The 22359-nt window shown below is 42.3% G+C and overlaps 1 protein-coding gene across 11 annotated transcripts in view; it reads left to right on the forward strand.

Moving 5' to 3' along the window:
* PDE4DIP (phosphodiesterase 4D interacting protein) overlaps positions 1-22359 on the forward strand; it is a 244857-nt gene that overhangs the window by 140504 nt on the left and 81994 nt on the right. The window lies entirely within an intron of this gene.

Consider the following 22359-nt stretch of genomic DNA (forward strand, 5'->3'; position numbering starts at 1 on the left):
CTTAAAATGAGTAGCAGCTAAAAAAGACATAGTCATTGAGTCAGATATTGCAGACTTGACTCACATTGTAACTATCTTTGTCTTACGAAAGACAAAGATAAAATTATTAAACATAGCATATTTGTGAGATTAATGGTCACAGTTATCCCTTTGGACCTGTTACCCTTACACATAGAAAAACTGGTTCATAGGCAAAGATCAAACTCAAAGTTATCAGTTTGTGTTATTGCTCCCCAGGAAGACCACAACAGAGTATGAATCCTTCAGGGTAAATTGGTCACAATGAGAATCATAATCTCATTTTAGTCTCCTAGACACACAAAAAAATACTGAAGCGCTTTCTATAACATCTTGGGATCATGTAGTCATATTCTAATGATTCAGATTATTATAATATTAAGACCTAAAAGTAGTTTTCACAGGATTTCTTAATACCTATTCCAAGTATAATTTAAAATATTATCAATGAATATTCAACAACTTTTCTATAGTAATAACATCAGCACATATGGTAGCATTTTCTGTGTGCCAGGTGCTACTCTAAATACCTTATATTAACTCAGTTTAAGTCTCGAAGCAACCCAGTAAATTAGATACTGAACTACATGAAACATAAAAAGAGATTATAATAAACCAGTGGTCATATTAATATGTAAATTTTAAGGCACAGCTCTATTAAAAGATATAAAGAAATAAGCAGATGCTTGTATGTGGAGTCACAGCTTCAAATACAGACTAATGTTATATTGGCAATTAAAGAACAGCAAGTGGCAATGTCAAGGTAAAAAGCTGTTGGTAAGATTTCCAATAAAGAAATAACATAATCCTCCTTTAATTTACATATCTGTTTAATTCATAGAAGATTCAGAGTATATTAACGTTGGGTTCCTATATACAACAGAATTAAGTCCTAGATTTAGATGATTATATAAACAATTTGATTATTTCCAGTAGTGCCCAGTGGAACATTTGAAGGTCATTCAGATTTTGGGACAAGGCTCTGTCCTGCCTATTGCCAGTTATGTTGTACCCCTAGCCCCACTCATCATTGAAATAAGAAATGCCCCACAAATTTTCAATGCATTCTAGGATATGGCTGCTTGATAAGAACCACTGGTCTGGGAGTCCTGGCCCTCAAAGGGTTTAAAATCCAATAAGTGACTGGCATATAAACAAAGTATTAAAATGCAGCTTGACAAATGGAGAGAAATATAAGAATATACTCATAGTGCTAACAGAACCCAGAGAGGAAAGGGATTATCTCTATCTTTGGAAGTCAGAGAAAGCCTCACTTGGAAGTCAGCCTGGACCTGGGGCCTTAAAGGCTGAGTACCCTAGGCAGACAGTAAGAGAAGGGCATTCTAGGCATGGGAACGATATGTATAATGGTATGGAACACACTCAAGGAATTGGGAGTCATTGTGTTACCAAATATATGATAAGTGTTGAAGAATGATGGAATATATAGCTGGAAAGTCCTATAAATGTCAAGCTAAGAACTTCATGTTCTAGGCACGGGGTTCCCAATCTCTGGGCTGCAGAATGGTACCTCCTACCAGATCAGTGGCAGAATTAGATTAGAAATAAAGTGCACAATAAATGTAATGAGCTTGAATCATCCTGAAACCATCCCCCCACCCCTAGTCCATGGAAAAATTATCTTCCACGAAATTATCCCCAGGTGTCAGAAAGGTTGGGGACTGCTGTTCTAGGTAATAAAGAACTAAAAATTAAAAAAAAAAAAAGCAAAGGGAATAAAAGCCTTTGAAGTGGCTTTATAGAAAGACAATCCTGGTGGTTATTTAGATGCAGGATTGACTGAGCAGATCATTGATGTCATCTTCCAGGTGGCTCAGTGGTAAGAATCTGCCTGCCAATGCAGGAGTCAGATGAGACGCTGGTTCAGTCCCTGGATTGGAAAGATTCCCTGGAGGAGGAAACAGCAACCCACTCCAGTATTCTTGCCTAGAGAATTCCATAGACAGAGGAGCCTGGCGGGCTGCAGTCCAGAGGGTCACACAGAGTTGGACATGCATGCACTTGGGATAGCAAATCATGGTTCATTGCAGCTATTAACTGCTTTAACTTAGCCCATTCTGTTAGATAAAGGTAAGGAACATTATAAAACCAGTTATAGAGCACTTTGCCTATACAGTGATATGTGACAACTCTCTATTTGTGACACCTCCAGCCCTGAGGCTGGGAAAGATTGAAGGCGGGAGGAGAAGGAGACAACAGAGGATGAGATGGTGGATGGCCTCACCGACCCAACGGACATGAGTTTGGGTAAACTCTGGGAGTTGGTGATGGACAAGGAGGCCTGGCGTGCTGCAGTCCATGGGATTGCAGTCAGACATGACTGAGCGACCGAACTGAACTGAACTGAACTGAAGCCCTTGATGCGGGTGTTATCCTTGTCTGCTAACAATAGCAGCATCTTAGTTCTACTGTATTATACTCAAACTGTAATCTGTCCTGCCATTTGTCATCGCGGGAGCCACACCTCCACAGTGTGAAAGGCACAAGTTAAATTTCTAAGCTCTGGGCCTGCTCCACAGAGACTGAAGAATTTCTTCATCTCCAGCAAAGCTATCCCCCAAACCCCTTACAGATGTTAGGGAACAAAGGAGCTTGAGTTCTGAGGAGTGATTCACTTCCTCCATCTCCCAGCCCCTCCCAGTTGGGAACTCCACACCTGGGCTTCAGAAGAAAGACAGCTCACAACTCATACACTTCTAGGTTTGAGTTGTTCAAATGTAAGACACTCATCTTACCCCTCTTCCCATAAATAAATATTATACTTCTCATGTAATCCCAGTATGAAAGTCTGGACGGAGAAATAATCTCTGAGCTTCAGAGTCTTCCTCAAATAAGAAAGACACTTTTGATAAAAATTATTTAATTTATTTTACTATCCCTCTAGCTGTTTGCCTTTTTCATTCCACCAGAATGTTGTGCGTGGTTGTTGCCTCTAAGCTGTGTCCAACTCTTTGCAACCCTACCAACTATAGCCCACCAGGCTCCTCTATCCATGGGATTTTCCAGGCAAGAATACTGGAGTGGGTTGCCATTTCCTTCTCCTTTCCAACCCAGGGATCAAACCTGCGTCTCCAGTTTGGTAGGCGGATTCTTTATTAGCATCCATTTTAGCTGGATTGTACCTGTAGAATACTTATGAACTTCTTTTGTATAATTAACTTCGTAGAACAACAACAACAACAATAGCACAACCTTGACATGCCATGGGTTGACAACACTCCATGTTTGCTTTCGATGCTCCATGTCCATTCAAATCAATAGCATGTTGTGACCACAGTGGTCAGGAGCTTCATGATGGAGCTGTCAGGCCACGGCAACTTGTCTACATCTTTCTTACTAGGGACTCAGAAAACCTAATAAAATGCAGTTTACAAAGTGTTTTTCTCTTCCTTAGTGAAGGTATCCACAAAGTTGCAGGTGAAAGCTGTCAGTTGTTCTGGTTATTGATATTATTCTCTTCTTCAGAATCAATGTGCCTGCTCAGTCGCATCCGACTCTTTGTGACACTTTGGGCTATAGCTTGCCAGACTCCTGTGTCCATGGGATTTTTCAGGCAAGGATGCTGGGATGGGTTGCCATTTACTGTTCCAGGGAATCTTCCATGACCTAGCATTGAATCCATGTCTCCTGCATTGCAGGTGGATTCTTCACCTGCTGAGCCATCAGGTGAAGGGGTTGAGAAAGGTAGCCCCTTTCTATGGAATGGTAGAAGCTTTATTTAAAAGAACTTTTTAAATGAAACCAGACCTGAAGGGTATGAAGGCAGGAGGTGAGATAATATCCTTGCAAAGGAATATCTGGAGAAATTCTTGCTTTGTTTCTTTTTTTCTCCTCTGCATTCCCCCCCCACCCCCACCAGTATTATATAAACACCATTTTTAATGTGTGATTACACTGTGGTTGGCCTAAAAAATAACACAGGACAACAGACTTAAGGGAGTCATCCATTAAGCCATCAGGACCTTCCTCCTCACACAAAGCGGCAGACACTCGAGCCATTGCATTTATGCCTCCTTTGGAACCTAATGTAAATATCACTGCATGCAGCGAGGCAGATTTCCTAAAATAGCTAACATTCCAGTGTTACCGTGGTGACATCTGATGTAGAAGGTTAAGGCAAGAATGCACTCTAAATGCTCAAGACAGAGGCTGAAAACCTTTCAGGGATTAGCAGCTCAGGCAGCTCCAGCCAACTTCATGTAAGGAGATTTCTTTTTTTAAGAGCAGGTTTTCAGTATCCCCTTCTTAAGCTGATGAAATTGAAGCTAGAGACTCATTTATAAATCATCATTCAATGTCAGTGTCTTCCAGACAAGCCTTCATTGGTAATATGTCTCAGAAACAGGCTTTATCACCCAAGGCAATCATAGTTCTGTTAGAGCAAGAGAGGAGGTGGAAAAATGAGGCGTTTCTTTGCGCTTTATTTACTGAACACTTACAATGCACAAGGTACTGTAAGGTGAAGGAAGAGAAGACAAAAACATAAAGTTAGTCTCTGACCTCTGGGGATTACAGTCTAATTGGAAGATAAGAAAATCTCTGATGGAAACAAAATACAAGGCAGAGGAGAAAGGGAAAAAAAAATCAAAGAAAGGGGCTGGGTGGGCAGTGAAGATTCTGGTCTGTAAGAAATAAACAGGATTTTAATAAGAGATTAAAAAAATAATAGACATCAATTTATTTATTCATCCAATGGAGTACATCAGAAGATAACACAATGAGTAAAGTGTGGTTCCTCTTCTTAAGGAGCTTACCTGCCTAAGGGGAGAAGGCAGAATGATACACATATTACTCTGGGTATAAAAAGTGCTTTGGAAGTTCAGAGACGAGAAAGATATGAGGGGATTAAGAAAGGCAGCTTAAAGGAAATACTTGAGGCTGGATAGGACTTTGACAAGTGGAGGTGGTAACAGTGGGAAAGAATGTTACAAGTAGGTAAGAGAGAGGTAGGAAATCTCAGGGTAAGGAAGCAGTAGGTGAAATAGTGAGGATGTGCAGGCAGACAGTTGAGTTTAGGCTGGAGAGATAGGATAATGCTGGAGTCAGAGGACCTTAGATGGCAGGTCAAGAAGTTTATAATTGTGGGTTAAGTCTTTAGGTCTCCAGGCTACTATGCAGGAAAATGATATATTGAGATGTCTTAGAAAGATTAATCTGGAAGGAGGAATGAGTAGAGAAAGAAGGTGAGAGGACTATTATGGAACTCTATGACTTAAGATATGAGGTTGCTAGAGGGTAACCAAGAATGAAAGATTTGTGCTAAGGCAAAAAGAACGAAGGCTCCAATACTTTGGCCACCTGATGTGGAGCACCAACTCGTAGGAAAAGACCCTGATGATGGGGAAGATTGAAGGCCAGAGGAGATGGGGGCAGCAGAGGATGAGATGGTTGAATGCCATCATTGACTCAATAGACACGAATTTGAGCAAAAAATTCTGGGAGATAGTGGAGGACAGAGCAGCCTAGTGTGCAGCAGTTGATGGGGTTGCAAAGAATCAGAAACAACAACAGCAACAAAAGAATGAAATAAAATTTAAGATATAATAGCCTGACAATGCAGGAGAAATAAGAAACACAGGTTTAATCCCTGGGTGGGGAAGATCGCCTGGAGAAGGAAATGGCAACCCCAGCCTACTCCAGTATTCTTGCCTGGAGAATCCCATGAACAGAGGAGCCTGGCAAGCTACAGTCCATGGGATCACAGAGAGTCAGACATGACTGAAGGGACTTGGCATCTACGCAAGTGATTCATTCATTCACTCATGTAATCCAGTCAGTGACTATTTATTGAGTCCCTACCATAGCCAGACACTGGTGCGATTAAGTGCTGGAGAAACTATAAGAATAAGCATGGTAGAGTCCTTCCCTTCAGGGAGCATATATTCTAATAAGGGAGCTAAATAATGACAATCCCAAAGAAAGGCAATGCCAAAGAATGCGCAAACTACCACACAATTGCACTCTTCTCACATGCTAGTAAAGTCATGCTCAAAATTCTCCAAGCCAGGCTTCAGCAATACGTGAACCGTGAACTTCCAGATGTTCAAGCTGGTTTTAGAAAAGGCAAAGGAACCAGAGATCAAATTGCCAACATCCACTGGATCATGGAAAAAGCAAGACAGTTCCAGAAAAACATCTATTTCTGCTTTATTGACTATGCCGAAGCCTTTGACTGTGTGGATCACAAGAAACTGTGGAAAATTCTGAAAGAGATGGGAATACCAGACCACCTAACCTGCCTCTTGAGAAATCTGTATGCAGGTCAGGAAGCAACAGTTAGAACTAGACATGGAACGACAGACTGGTTCCAAATAGGAAAAGGAGTACGTCAAGGCTGAATATTGTCACTGTGCTTATTTAACTTATATGCAGGGTACGTCATGAGAAACACTGGGCTGGAAGAAGCACAAGCTGGAATCAAGATTGCCGGGAGAAATATCAATAACCTCAGATATGCAGATGACACCACCCTTATGGCAGAAAGTGAAGAGGAGCTAAAAAGCCTCTTGATGAAAGTGAAAGAGAAGAGTGAAAAAGTTGGCTTAAAGCTCAACATTCAGAAAATGAAGATCATGGCATCTGGTCCCATCACTTCATGGGAAATAGATGGGGAAACAGCGGAAACAGTGTCAGACTTTATCTTTTTGGGCTCCAAAATCACTGCAGATGGTGACTGCAGCCATGAAATTAAAAGACGCTTACTCCTTGGAAGAAAAGTTATGACCAACTTAGATAGCGTATTGAAAAGCAGAGACATTACTTTCCCAACAAAGGTCTATTTAGTCAAGGCTATAGTTTTTCCAGTAGTCATGTATGGATGTGAGAGTTGGACTGTGAAGAAAGCTGAGTGCTGAAGAATTGATGCTTTTAAACTGTGATGTTGGAGAAGACTCTTGAGAGTCCCTTGGACTGCAAGGAGATCCAACCAGTACATTCTGAAAGAGATCAGCCCTGGGATTTCTTTGGAAGGAATGATGCTAAAGCTGAAACTCCAGTACTTTGGCCACCTCATGCGAAGAGTTGACTCATTGGAAAAGACTCTGATGCTGGGAGGGATTGAGGGCAGGAGGAAAAGGGGACGACAGAGGATGAAATGGCTGGATGGCATCACTGACTCGATGGACGTGAGTTTGAGTGAACTCCGGGAGATGGTGATGGACAGGAAGGCCAGGCGTGCTGCTATTCATGGGGTCACAAAGAGTTAGACACGACTGAGTGACTGAATTGAACTGAACTGAAATAATGATATAATCAAGCAAATAATCGCAAACTGTGATAGATACATTGAGAAAAGAAAAAAGAGCAAGGATTAGCAAACTATCTGGCAAAGACCAGATATAAATAATTTAGACTTTACAGGCCATAAGATTTCTGCCATTGTAGTACAAGACCAGCCATACACAATATATGCAGGGCTTGGCATAGCAGTATTCCAATAAAACCTTATTTACAAAAACAGGTGGGGGTTGGGTTTAGCTCCCAATTCATAGTTCCCATGACCCTTAGTAGATAATTAGGAGGAAAGAGGGGGAGGCACTATAGGTAAAGGGAAGATGGCAAAAAAGAATTCCGTCTTTCCTGGGATAATTTTGAGATGTCTCTGACACATATAGTTGCAGGTACAAATAGTAATTGGCCATTTGAGAGTTGAACTCAGAGGAGCATTTTGGGATAAAGATATTCTTTTAGTGGTTCTGGGTACCAGTTGCAACATGTGTGTTCAGAGCAGGAGCACTTCCCACACTGAGCCATTATTAGACATAGCAGAGTGTCCGAGAATTCAACTCAATTTTGATACTATCTACCTGGAGACAGCATCAGAGCCCACAGTTAAGGATTCAGTCTCACCTTAAGGACTGCCTCCACACCCCTCTCAGTGACCCCTCCGTCCCTCTCCTTCCCACCCCTGGGGCTTCAGACAATGGTTACAAATCCCACTTTATCACCTGTGCCTCTGGCCAGCAATAGATTGGAAGTTTCAGTGGCCTCCTCCTTGGACTTCAGACACCAGTCACAAGTATAGACTGTTACATGTATGACCAACTTGCTAGAAATTAGAAGTTCACATGATACATTCCCCTCCTTGGGTTAGATTAATTTGCTAGAGCTGCTCACAGAAGTAAGAGAAACAGTTTACTTACTGGATCACTGGTTTATTGTATGAGGATATAACCCAGCAACAGCAAGATGAGAGAGATACATTGGGCAAGGTATATGAGAAGTGGTGTGGAGCTCCCAAGCCTTCCTTAACCGAGCACAGTACTCTCCTTGAATTTCCAGACATTCACCAACCCAAAAGCTGTCTGAACCCAGTCCTCTTGGGTTTTTATGGAGGCTTCACTACAAAAGCATGACTGACTGGATCATTGGCCATTGGTGATTGACAGCCTTCAGGTCTTTTTCCCTTCCCCAGAGATTGGGGATAGGACTGAAAATTCCACCAGATCACCTTACTTGTCTCCTGAGCAACCTGTATGCAGGTCAAAAAGCAACAGTTAGAACCGGACATGGAACACTGGACTGGTTAAAATTGGGAAAGGAGTCCATCAAGGCTGTATCTTGTCACCCTGCTGATTGAACTTATATGCAGAGTACACCATGCAAAATGCCAGGCTGGATGAATCTCAAGCTGGAATGAAGACTGTCAGGAGAAATACCAACAACCTCAGATATGTAGATGATACCACTCTAATGGCAGAATGTAAAGAGAAACTAAAGAGCCTTTTGATGAGGGTCAAAGAGGAGAGTGAAAAAGCTGGCTTAAAACTCAGCATTCAAAAAACTAAGGTCATTTATCTGGCATGGCAAATAGAACAGGGAAACAGTGGAAACAGTGACAGATTTTATTTTCTTGGGCTCCAAAATCACTGAGGACAGTGACTGCAGCCATGAAATTAAAAGATACTTCCTCCTTGGAAGAAAAGCTATGAAAAACTTAGACAGTGTATTAAAAAGCAGAGACATCACTTTGCCAACAAATGTCCATATAGTCAAAGTTACAGTTTATCCAGTAGTCATATACAGATGTGAGAGTTGGACCATAAAGAAAACTGAGCACTGAAGAACTAGTGATTTTGAATTGTGGTGCTGGAGAAGATTCTTGAGAGTATGTTGGACAGCACGGAGATCAAACCTGTTAATCCTAAAGGAAATCAACCCTGAATATTCATTGGTTAGACGGATGCTGAAAGTGAAGCTCCAATACTTTGGCCACCAGATGCTAAGAACCAACTCATTGGAAAAGACCCTGATGCTGGGAAAGATTGAGGGCAGGAGGAGAGGGGGACCACAGAGGGTGAAATGGCTGAATGGCATCACCGACACAATGGACATGAGTTTGAGCAAACGGGAAGATAATGAAGGACAGGGAAGTCTGGCGTGCTGCAGTCCACGGGCTTGCAAAGAGTAGAACAGGATTTAGTGACTGAACAACAGTAACAATCCTGTTCCTCTGGCGACTACCCCACGCTTTGAGTCACCTCATTAACACAATAAAAGACACCTCTATCACTGTCATCTTTTAGGCAATGCCGAAGATTTAGGATTCTGTGCCAGAAAGAGGGACAAACCAAATATATATTATTATTAATCCCAGTATCATAAGTATAAGTTGGAAGTTATTAATACAAAGATGGAAAAGGCTGTGTGTGCTTAGTCACTCAGTCGTATCTGACTCTCTGAGACCCCATGGACTGTAGCCTGCCAGGCTCCTCTGTCCATGGGGATTCTTGAGGCAAGAATACTGGAGTGCGTTACCATGCCCTCCTCCAGGGGGATCTTCCCAACCCAGGGAAGATCCCAGGGATTGAACCCAGGTCTCCTGTACTACAGGCAGATTCTTTGCCATCTGAGCCACCAGGAAAGCCCATCACAGTATCAAAAATATAAATTGGAAGTTATTAATACAAAGATGGAAAAGGCTGAGATGATATTGAAAGAGAATGAAAAGACAGGTGAAAATGGCCTAGGACTGACTCACTCTGATTGAACACCTACAAAAGGTTCATAGTGGGTGTGACTCTGAATTTACAAATTCAGTTATGCAGGAAATAGCACATTACTTTCCTTAAATCAACTTAATGTTACCCTGAGTCCTTATCCTAGTCAGGCTGGTGGGAAATTAAATTCCATTCGTTTGGTACTTCCTCCTCCCCACTCTCTCAGTTATGTGACGGACCCTAGGCTTTATCAGGTGTCAAAGCATCAAGGAGACTACTCTGATAATTGGTCCACTGATGAAGCACCTCTGCCATAGCAAACACAGTTCTACCAATCCTAAGTGGACTCTGATGGAGCCTAGACTAGACTTCGGAGAAGGCAATGGCACCCTACTCCAGTACTCTTGCCTGGAAAATCCCGTGAACGGAGGAGCCTGGTAGGCTGCAGTCCATGGGGTCGCTGAGGGTCAGACACGACTGAGCGACTTCACTTTCACTTTTCACTTTCATGCATTGGAGAAGGAAATGGCAACCCACTCCAGTGTTCTTGCCTGGAGAATCCCAGGGACGGGGGAGCCTGGTGGGCTGCCGTCTGTGGGGTCGCACAGAGTCGGACACGACTGAAGTGACTTAGCTGCAGCAGCAGCAGACTAGACTTTATCCTCTCCAAGTCACCCAGGCCTTCTCCTCTCAGGTCGGGCTGCTTCTGCAGGACACTAATAATGGAGGTGGGTCCCTGTTTCTCTTTGACCTCCCACCTCCACCCCATTCTCTTCCTGATTTGGGTGAAAACTCACCTTTTCCTCTTTTGTTGACCTCAAAGACATTTCTCTCTTTTCTCTTCCATACTGGGGCACCTGGCTTAATCTTTTCAATGGATTTAAAATTTTGTCCAAGTCAGGAAATGCATTTGACTTTAGTCCACCTCTGTTCTTTGCTCTGCAAAAAACTAGTCAAGGGAATGCTAAGGGCTCTAACTATCAGACTTAGGAAAGAGGTGGGTGGGGGTATACAGGTAATACATCTATATTCAAAAATTTACCTTGTCGCCATTTGATCAGGGAAGAAATGTGAGATGAGCTGAAAGGGAAATAGGTTAGGATATTTTTGTATAGATATTGAAATGCCAGGCTAAGGGTTTTGGATTCTGTAGGTAGTGGGGCTTCCCTGGTAGCTCAGCTGGTGAAGAATTTGCCTGCAATGCAGGAGACCCTGGTTCGATCCCTGGAGAAGGGAAAAGTAGGTAGTGGACATGCTATAGGTTGTGGACAGTTATGGATCTTTACCATAAATGCTCTAGAAATAGTATGCAGGATGATAGAGAGTTAAGCATCTAAGGCTGTGTAACATGATTCAGGTTTCAGGTTTTAAGAACTCTAAAAGGACAGTGTAGGGAAGATGTGAAACAACATTTCTGAACACACTGGAGATGCTCAGAAATAGGGTCAAAAAGAATTTAGCGTTTGGCTTAATAGGGAAGGATTCTGAGAGGTTAAGGGTGACACCTCTTTAGTTTACGAGTCTAACCTGTTGTGGATAATAGTTTATGTTTGACCTCATTCCTCCTGATGTTTGTCCAGATAGTGACAATGTCTTGAAACTCCATTCCCCTCTCACCTGTGTTTTTTTTTTTTTTCCTGTTTTATTTTTATTTCTTTGGTTCCAGTTTTCATCTGTTTCTATTTGTTTCTTATTTTGTTTTGGTAAAATTGTGCAGCATGTGGGATCTTAGTTCCCAGGCCAGGGAGAACCTGGGCCTCCTAGTAGAGTCCAGTAGAGTCCAAATCACCAGAACATTCAGGAAGTCGTCAGCTGTTTTTTGTTTGCTTGCTTGCTTTTGATTTTTGGCTGTATCCCATGACTTGTGGAATCCTAGCTCCCTGACCAGGGATTGAACCCAGGCCCCTGCAGTGAAAGCAGTGAATCTTAGTCACCGGACTGCCAGGGAATTCCCTCGCCTGTGTTTTGATTGTGGAAGAGCTCTACTTATTTTTCCACTTAGTTTTTCCCTTGGTCCCTAAATACTGCATGTCCCAAATAAAACTTTGTATAGTCTTTTTGCATATGGCCTCAATTCCCACATTTCTGTTTAGACAATTTTCCTACCAGTCTTCCCGACCAAAACCCTTATCACCATGTTTAACCTTTCATCCGCTCTGCATCAAGTCCTGGTGTTCATTCCTTCAAAATGACTCATATTTACCACTTTTTCCCCCCATTTTTATACTGTACCACATTATCCCACATATGAATCATGGCAATGGGTTTTTTAGCAAGTCTTCCCTGTAACCATCCCAAAATCTGTCCTTAAAACTTCAGGCCATTCTGTCATCTGATTTCCCTAAAATAAACTTTTCATCATGTCATTCTTTGCTCAAATTCATAGCACCAAGTCCAAATTCTTTTGCCTTTCTCAAACATTAACCAAATTATAGTTGCTAAGGCCCACCATAGCATAGGGTCTGGTTTTCAGGTGGCCCTTCATATATGTTCTTTGAATGAGCAATTTTTGAGATGTACAAAGTGTGTATATAGATAGATACATGGATTAGGATCAGATGTCCCACAAAATCCTCTTTACTTACAGGCTAGCAGCAGATTTAACCAAACTCCCAAGACTTTTCATGATGCTACTTTCTTCTTTTTTTTTGCTTTTGCTTTCTTTCTCTTTTTTCCCTTTCCTTTGTTTCCTCCATCCTAAAACCCATTTCAATCCCACTCTTGTCCACTTCACCTGAATTAGCTCACACTTATGTCAGCTTTTTCTGCACTTACATTGAAGATGTCAGTACCATTTAGTTTACCAATCAGTTATTCTAGCTGTAGCATGCACATTCTCACCCCTTCAACTAAACTGAAAACTCCCTGAAGACAGAGAGAGAAAAAAAAAAAACACTGAATTTGCATAAATTCTTGCTCATCGGTTGATTAACAGGTATTTTGAAATGCAATGAAACAGCTGTGGATATTTAATAACATGAAAGCCTGCAGTGTTTACTATATTAAGATAAGTTCTGCTGATAACCATATTACTGCAGTTTGTAGTTGAACTGGAAGTCTCGTGGTATTAAACCAACTGTTTTGAAATGCTGTGTGTTTAATTAATGCAGAGGACGATGGCTTCTGTCTTCTTCAGGATTTCTAACCAGCAGAGGGGAATCATGCACATGCTTGTGGCGTTACCATAAAGTCTACCTGGCTTGACTTTGATATTCTCACATTTCCTCAGCTGCTTTTGTTTCTCTGCCAGAATGACTTTTTTTCCTGGGGGGAGGGGCATAGTTTTTAGTAATTAGGACAGCTATTTTCAATGTCATAAACTAGGGTAATGAAATCTAATACAACTGGTTTGGGACATAGGGATTTTCCACCTCTTGGAAACTCCCTCCCAGCCCAGAATGAGGTCTTAGAAACACTACAACAGAGGGAGTACAAAAGTAGCTACGGTTCTAAGAGAATCTTCCCAGGCCCCCAGACTTGGAGATCAAAATAGAGATAGTGCAAAAGACCCTGATCATAATAGTACTTAGGAATCGTGTTCCAAAGGAGCATCTTGCTCGCTCAGTCGTGTCCGACTCTTTGCGACCCCATGGACTGTGTAGCCCACCAGGCTCCTCTGTCCATAGAATTTTCCAGGCAAGAATACTGGAGTGGGTTGTCATTTCCTTTCCAAAGGAGCATACAGTTCTCTAAATGCAACAATTTTGTATGTAGTTCTTCCTTAATGAGTTTTCCCATTTATCTGTAGAACTGATCCTTTGGCTGAGATGTGTCGGAATACACTTTAAGAGTTCTGTTTGGTTCTCAGCAGCATCTGTATGATCTGAGAATCTGTTGGGAATACACATTATTGGGCCCCTTCTCAGACCAACTGAATTAGAAATGTGTTACAAGCCCTCCAAGTGATTCTGATACATGCCAAAGGTAGAAAAACCACTGTTTAATTTCAATATGTTTATTTTGTAGATTAGGAAATTAAGGGCCAGATATAAGTGATTTGACTTAGGATAGACAGCAAATAGGAGAAGGCAAGGGCACCCCACTCCAGTACTCTTGCCTGGAAAATCCCATGGATGGAGGAGGCTGGAAGGCTGTGGCTGCCATCCATGGGGTCGCTGAGGGTCAGACACTACTGAGTGACTTCACTTTCACTTTTCACTTTCCTGCGTTGGAGAAGAAAATGGCAACCCACTCCAGTGTTCTTGCCTGGAGAATCCCAGGGACAGGGGAGCCTGGTGGGCTACCGTCTATGGGTCGCACAGAGTTGGACATGACTGAAGTGACTTAGCAGTAGCAGCAGACAGCAAATATGTGCTTGTGAATGCACTTGTCGATTCATTTTGAGGGCAAACTGCTGATATATAAAATTAATCCTTTGCTTAATTCATCACATTCATTAATAGCTTATAATATGAAAATTGTTCTCAGTAAAATTTTCCTTTATTATGTACTTTTGATAAGTTTTAGAAGTAATCAGTTCAGTTCAGTTGCTCAGTCTTGTCTGACTCTCTGCGACCCCATGAACCACAGCACGCCAGGCCTTCCTGTCCATCACCAACTCCCAGAGTCCACCCAAACCCATGTCCATTGTGTCAGTGATGCCATCCAACCACCTCATCCTCTGTCATCCCCTTCTCCTCCTGCCCTTAATCTATCCCAGCATCAGGGTCTTTTCAAATGAGTCAGCTCTGCATTAGGTGGCCAAGGTATTGGAGTTTCAGCTTCAACATCAGTCCCTCCAATGAACACCAGGACTAATCTCGTTTAGGACAGACTGGTTGGATCTCCTTACAGTCCAAGGGACTCTTAAGAGTCTTCTCCAACACCACAGTTCAAATGCGTCAATTCTTCGGCGCTCAGGTTTCTTTATAGTCCAACTCTCCCATCCATACATTACTACTGGAAAAACCATAGCCTTGACTAAATGGACCTTTGTTGGCAAAGTAATGTCTCTGCTTTTTAATATGCTGTCTAGGTTGGTCATAACTTTCCTCCCAAGTCTTTTCCCCTGTCTTTTAATTTCATGCGTGCAGTCACCATCCTCAGTGATTTTGGAGCCCAGAAAAATAAAGTCTGACACTGTTTCCACTGTTTCCCCATCTATTTCCCATGAAGTGATGGGACCAGATTCCATGATCTTCATTTTCTGAATGTTGAGCTTTAAGCCAACTATTTCACTCCCTTCTTTCACTTTCATCAAGAGGCTCTTTAGTTCTTCACTTTCTGCCATAAGGGTGTTGTCATCTGCATATCTGAGGTTATTGATCATCACAAAAACCCTAGGTCTTACCTTAACAAATGCTTCACTTCAATCATAAATGTATGGTGTGTGTGTGCGCGCGTGCTCAGTTGTTCAGTTGTTCCCAACTCTTTGCGACTCCATGGAGTGTAACCTACCAGGCTCCTCTGTCCGTGAGATTTCCCAGGCAAGAATACTGGAGTGGGTTGCAATTTCCTTCTTCAGGGGATCTTCCTGACCCAGGGATCGAATCTGTGTCTCTTGCATCTCCTGCATTGACAGGCAGATTCTTTTACCACTGTGCCATCTATATGGCATGTATGTGTATATAAAATAATATTTTCCAAAGCTCATATGAATAGGAACTATGAAGTTTCAATTGAGCCTTTTACAGAATTTCTTCTGGGCTACATTTTATTTTCCCAGTTTCAAAGCTATTCTTACGATCAAGTAGAGGTTGTTTGTTTAGTCGCTAAGTCATGTCCAACTCTTTTGTGACCCTGTGGATTCTAGCCCATCAGGCTCCTCTGGCCATGAGATTTCCCAGGCAAGAATACTGGAGTGGGTTGCCATTTCCTTCTCCAGGGAATCTTCCCGACTCAGGGACCTGTGTCTCTTGCTTGGCAGGCAGATTCTTTACCACTGAGCCACCAGGGAAGCCCAAAGTAGAAGTTACTTTTCACCAAAGAAATCCCTCAGATTAAAATTTTATGAGTACTTACATATTTATTTACTCCTTTAATCTTTTAAAAATTGAACTAATAATAACATTTCAAATCTACAGATAAAACCATTTAGTTCAGTGAGCTTCAAAATTGTATACATCCATGTAACCATCACCCAAAACAAGATATAGAACATTTTCATCACTCCAGAAAATTCTGTTGTTCCCCCTGTCAATCAGTTGTTACCCTATCTCCCTCCACTCCAGCCAATAACCACTTTCTGAATTTCTATTATTCTATAAATAGTTAGACTTTAAGTTGTTAGACTTAAATGAAATCACACAGGGTATATTGATATGCTTGTTTCACTTAAGATGCTTTTGTGATTCATTCATGTTGTGGGTATCAGACTTCATTCTTTTTTACTGATGGTTAATATTGGGTGCACTAGTGGAAAAGAATCTGCCTGGCAATGCATCAAATGCAGGATACATGGGTTCTATCCCTGGGTTGGGAAGATTCCTTGGAGAAGGAAATGGCCACCCACTCCAGTATTCTTTTCTCTTTTCTCTGATTTCTCTAGTGGGGGCTACTCTTTCTTACGGTGTGCCGGTTTCTTATTGTGGTGCCTTCTCTTGTGGAGCGTGGAAAATTTCATGGACAGAGAAGTCTGGCAGGCTACAGTCCATGGTGTCACGAAGAGTTGGACATGACTGAGCACACATGCACTTCTAATATTGCATTATATGAACATATCAAAATGTGTTTATTTTACCTCTTAGTAACACTTTATCTTATCAGAAAATCAATATATGCTTATTACAGAAGATTACAGAATACAAATGAGGAAAGGAGAAAGGAAGTCTCCATAATTATACTCTCCAGACTTAATCACTAAATAATAACTTGCATATCCCCTTGAACTTTTGTTTATATAAACTGTCCACAGATATTTATCACATATATTATAAAAGTTCTCGTTGTAGGTTCACGTTTTACTACTTAGACTCTGTGTGTCTTAAATTGGCACAATTCTTAGTTGTTTTGTTGTTGTTGTTGTTGTTGTTGTTGTTTTTGCCTTGAGGCTTGTGGGAATGTCAGTTCCCTGACCAGAGATTGAACCCAGGCCACAGCAGTAAAAGCCAGTGGAAATCAGTAGGCTGCCAGGGAACTCCTCTTAGTTTTAACTATAGGATATTTCCAAATTTTAAAACATTTAAAAACTAATATATGAATATATACGTATCACCGTAGATTCAAATCATCCATGGTATACAGAATAAAAGTAAATGCTCTGTTCAGCTCCCCATTTTGCTTGCCTCCCCAGAGGTAGACAGTGTTAACAAGAAACAAAAAAAATCTTGACCAAGACGATATTGGTAAGAACTGTGAAGTGCTGAATTTATTGTCCATAATTTTTGTTTCTTTTCTTCTCTCTCTTTTTAAAAAAAATTATTTATTTATTTATGGCTGGGCTGGATTTTCATTGCTGTGGGCAGGCTTTTCTCTGATTTCTCTAGTGGGGGCTACTCTTTCCTGTGGTGTGCCAGCTTCTCATTGTGGTGCCTTCTCTTGTGGAGCATGGGCTCTAGAGTACAGGTCCGGTAGTTGTGGTTCATAGGCTTAGTTGCTGTAAGGTATGGAAGATCTTCCTGGACTAAAGGGATCAAACCCATGTCCTCTGAATTGGCAGGACCATCAGGGATGTCCCACATAACTTTTCTTCTGAGTTTCACTTTAAAATTTTTATTTTCAGTTGATCTATACAAAAGTTATCTTTTTAGCTGTACAAAAAAGATCTTCATGACCCAGTTAATTACCATGGTGTCATCACTTACCTAGGGCCAGACATCCTGGAATGTGAAGTCAAGTGGGCCTTAGGAAGCATCACTACAAACTAAGCTAGTGGAGGTGATGGAATTCCACTTGAGCTATTTCAAATCCTGAAAGATGATGCTGTGAAAGTGCTGCACTCAATATGTCAGCAAATTTGGAAAACTCAGCAGTAGCCACAGGACTGGAAAAGGTCAGTTTTCATTCCAATCCCAAAGAAAGGCAATGCCAGAAAATGCTCAAACTAGCACACAATTGCACTCATCTCACATGCTAGTAAAGTAATGCTCAAAATTCTCCCAAGCCAGGCTTCAGCAATACATGAACCAAGAACTTCCAGATGTTCAGGCTGGTTTTAGAAAAGGCAGAGGAACCAGAGATCAAATTGCCAACATCCGCTGGATCATGGAAAAAGCAAGAGAGTTCCAGAAAAACATCTATTTCTGCTTTATTGACTATGCCAAAGCTTTTAACTGTGTGGATTACAATAAACTGTGGAAAATTCTTCAATAGATGGGAATACCAGACCACCTGACCTGCCTCTTGAGAAATCTGTATGCAGGTCAGGAAGCAAGTTAGAACTGGACACGAAACAACAGACTGGTTCCAAATAGGAAAAGGAGTACATCAAGGCTATATATTGTCACCCTGCTTATTTAACGTATATGCAGAGTACATCATGAGAAATACTGGGCTGGGTGAAGCACAAGCTGGAATCAAGATTGCCAGGAGAAATATCAATAACCTCAGATATGCAGATGACACCACCCTTATGGCAGAAAGTGAAGAAGAACTAAAGAGCTTCTTGATGAAAGTGAAGGAGGAGAGTGAAAAAGTTGGCTTAAAGCTCAACATTCAGAAAAGGAAGATCATGGCATCCGGTCCCATCACTTCATGGGAAATAGATGGGGAAACAGTGGCTGACTTTATTTTTCTGGGCTCCAAAATCACTGCAGATGGTGATGGCAGCTATGAAATTAAAAGACGCTTACTCCTTGGAAGAAAAGTTATGACCAACCTAGATAGCATATTCAAGAGCAGAGACGTTACTTTGCCAACAAAGGTCTGTCTAGTCAAGGCTATGGTTTTTCCAATAGTCATGTATGGATGTGAGAGTTGGATTGTGAAGAAAGCTGAGCGCCGAAGAATTGATGCTTTTGAACTGTGGTGTTGGAGAAGACTCTTAAGAGTCCCTTGGACTGCAAGGAGATCCAACCAGTCCATCTTAAAGGAGATTAGTCCTGGGTATTCATTGGAAGGTCTGATGTTGAAGCTGAAACTCCAATACTTTGACCACCTGATGCGAAGAGCTGACTCATTTGAAAAGACCCTGATGCTGGGAAAGATTGAGGGCAGGGGGAGAAGGGGATGACAGAGGATGAGATGGTTGGATGGCATCACTGACTCAATGGACATGAGTTTGGGCAGGCTCCGGGATTTGGTGTTAGACAGGGAGGCTGGTGTGCTGCGGTTCATGGGGTCACAAAGAGTCGGACCTGACTGAGCAACTGAACTGAGCTGAAAAATATCAAATGATCATGTTAGGAGAAGTTCTAGTACTCTATCCATTTTGAAATACGGTCTTTAAGTATTTCCTCCGGGAGTAGAGTTGAGTGCTTTATTAATCTTGTTGGAAGCCAAGAAATGTATAGCTCTCTTTTCTAGTATGTTGATATTTGTTATAGCAAACATATTCTTCAATGCTAAGTTGCTTTTTCTCTGTTTGTACTGACTTGCATGTCTATGTCAACTATCTGTATGATATCATTAAAGTTTAGAGACTGCAGGTCAGGTGCAAAATCTTATTAAAGAATGCAGAATAATACAAAGGATTATTTAGAGTTTGCTCCCAAAGAGCACTTTTGTTTCATTAATTACTTTGTTTCATTTTGCATTTTCTTCAGTAAGAGAATGTGGCTTGCACCCACAACCAAAAATGAGGCCTTAATTAATATCTTAGTTTGTACTTTTTGGACTTTTGAGTCCTTGCTATTCTTGAAGACAATACTTAAGACAGGGTATAGCAGGGTAGTGTTCTGGCAGGCCAGAAATTCCTCGCTTCTGTATAGATTCCAAAGATTGTTACTTAATTTCTTCTGACTCTGAAGCTCATATAGCTAGAGGTAGGCAAAAACGCACCTGTGGTGAGTTTTACTTGAAAATCTCTTTTACATTCTTGGTTTGGGGGCCAGAATGTGCATATTTAGGTGAAATCACAGATGCAAAGTTCTGTAGCCTACTAAAGCCAAAGCTCTAAGGACTGTCCTTATCATTCATGGTGGAGCTACTAAGATTTTGTTTCGATGATTAAATAAAAGAGTGATACAATATTATGTGTACAGAGTCCCATTTGTTTAATGAGCCAAATTCTGTTCAAGTACTTACCCCAAATCATCTCATTAAATCCTCCATAAGAACTCCAGTACTTTGGCCATCTCATGTGAAGAGTTGACTCATTGGAAAAGACTCTGATGCTGGGAGAGATTGAGGGCAGGAGGAGAAGGGGCCGACAGAGGATGCGATGGCTGGATGGCATCACTAACTCGATGGACATGAGTCTGAGTGAACTCCAGGAGTTGGTGATGGACAGGGAGGCCTGGCATGCTGCGATTCATGGGGTCTCAAAGAGTTGGACACGACTGAGCAACTGAACTGAACTGAAGAACTTTGGGGGTTTATTATGGGTTTTCATTGAAGGCATCTGAATGTCTCCAAGTTTAGAAGTATAGGCTCTGACCTGGAGATGAGGTTCAGAAATACTTTGTTGTTGGCCTTATTAATTTAATATCTCACAAGGTCAGTTCAGTTCAGTTCAGTTGCTCAGTCGTGTCCAACTCCTTGCAACCCCATGAATTGCAGCATGCCAGGCCTCCCTGTCCATCACCACCTCCTGGAGTTCACTCAGACTCACGTCCATCGAGTCTGTGATGCCATCCAGCCATCTCATCCTCAGTTGTCCCCTTCTCCTCCTGCCCTCAATCCCTCCCAGCATCAGAGTCTTTTCCAATGAGTCAACTCCTCGCATTAGGTGGCCAAAGTGCCGAAGCTTCAGCTTCAGCATCATTCCTTCCAAAGAAATCCCAGGGTTGATCTCCTTCAGAATGGACTGGTTGGATCTCCTTGCAGTCCAAGGGACTCTCAAGAGTCTTCTCCAGCACCACAGTTCAAAAGCATCAATTCTTTGGTGCTCAGCCTTCTTCACAGTCCAACTCTCACATCCATACATGACCACAGGAAAAACCATAGCCTTGCCTAGACGGACCTTAGTCGGCAAAGTAATGTCTCTGCTTTTGAATATACTATCTAGGTTGGTCATAACTTTTCTTCCAAGGAGTAAGTGTCTTTTAATTTCATGGCTGCAGTCACCATCTGCAGTGATTTTGGAGCCCCCCAAAATAAAGTCTGACACTGTTTCTACTGTTTCCCCATCTATTTCCCATGAAGTGATGGGACCGTATGGGACCGGATTTTCTGAATGTTGAGCTTTAAGCCAACTTTTTCGCTCTCCTCTTTCACTTTCATCAAGAGGCTTTTTAGCTCCTCTTCACTTTCTGCCATAAGGGTGGTATCATCTGCATATTTCACAAGGTCAAGTTAGTGAAATCTAGCATTACTGTAACTGGGAAATGTCCTGCTCTGGGAAAACTCCAGATGATTGCCTGGGACTGTTTTTCCTCCTATTTGGAGTTTGCCAGGGAGAAAATTATAAATATAGGATGACACCTCAATTCCACCTAGAGAGAGCCCCAGCTTCCGTCCACTCTTTGTGTGCAATTCAAGGTCTATACCCAAGGGTAGGGTGACTTACTACTGGATAATGTTGAGTAAGACAGGATACTAACTGAAGTCAGTTAAATTCCCAGCCCCACTTCTGCAGAGAGCAGCACTCCCTGATGCTTTGGACTCTTGCTCAAATAAACAAGGTCTTTTGTTCTAGTGTTTGTCTCCCCTTCCCTCCCCGAAAATAAGGCCTGCATCCCACGTGAAACTTGAAAGAGGGTTTGCTGGCGGCAGTCTACTCTCGGGTGTCTACATTCTTGAAAAAGCTCCTTTTGTCCAGCATCTTCAAACTCTTGGTAAACCATTCGTGTGGTTTTTGTTGGACTCTTTCTCAGGTGACTGCTTTGTGCCGCCTCTCAATTTACTCTCTAAAAAAAAGGCAAATCATCCTGGTAAACTCAACCCCAGCATGGCGAGGGAAGAAACACTTGTCCTCTTTTCTGAGTACTCCCGACAGTCCAGAGGGAGGCTGAACTGAGCCTCCTAAAATTCCCGCCTCCCCGGCCGCGGGTGTAGCCCCAGGGCCTTTTACTCCAGGAACAGGAGTGAGAAGGGAGAGGAGGTGGGGCCGGAGAGAGGCAGCGCGCAGCGGTACCCAGTGGTGCTGCGAGACTGCTCCCTCCAGAGTACGTGGCAGTACCCGTGGACAGAAGGGGAGGGATTCGGCTTTCTCCTCCCCGTGCAGAGCCTCGGACAGTCCTCCCGGGCGGGAGGGAGGAAACGCAAGGGGACTGGTGCGCTTTTGGAGTGAAATTTTAGCAGATAAAAGTGGCCTGGCAGCGGTCGTTCTCCGTCCCGCTCTTCCACCTGGGTAACCACAGCAGGTCGAGCCTGCGCTGTACCGCGAGAGGCATTGACTTGTTCG

This window comes from Capra hircus, chromosome 3 (genome assembly GCF_001704415.2).
Source record: "Capra hircus breed San Clemente chromosome 3, ASM170441v1, whole genome shotgun sequence".
Classification (NCBI taxonomy): Eukaryota; Metazoa; Chordata; class Mammalia; order Artiodactyla; family Bovidae; genus Capra; species Capra hircus.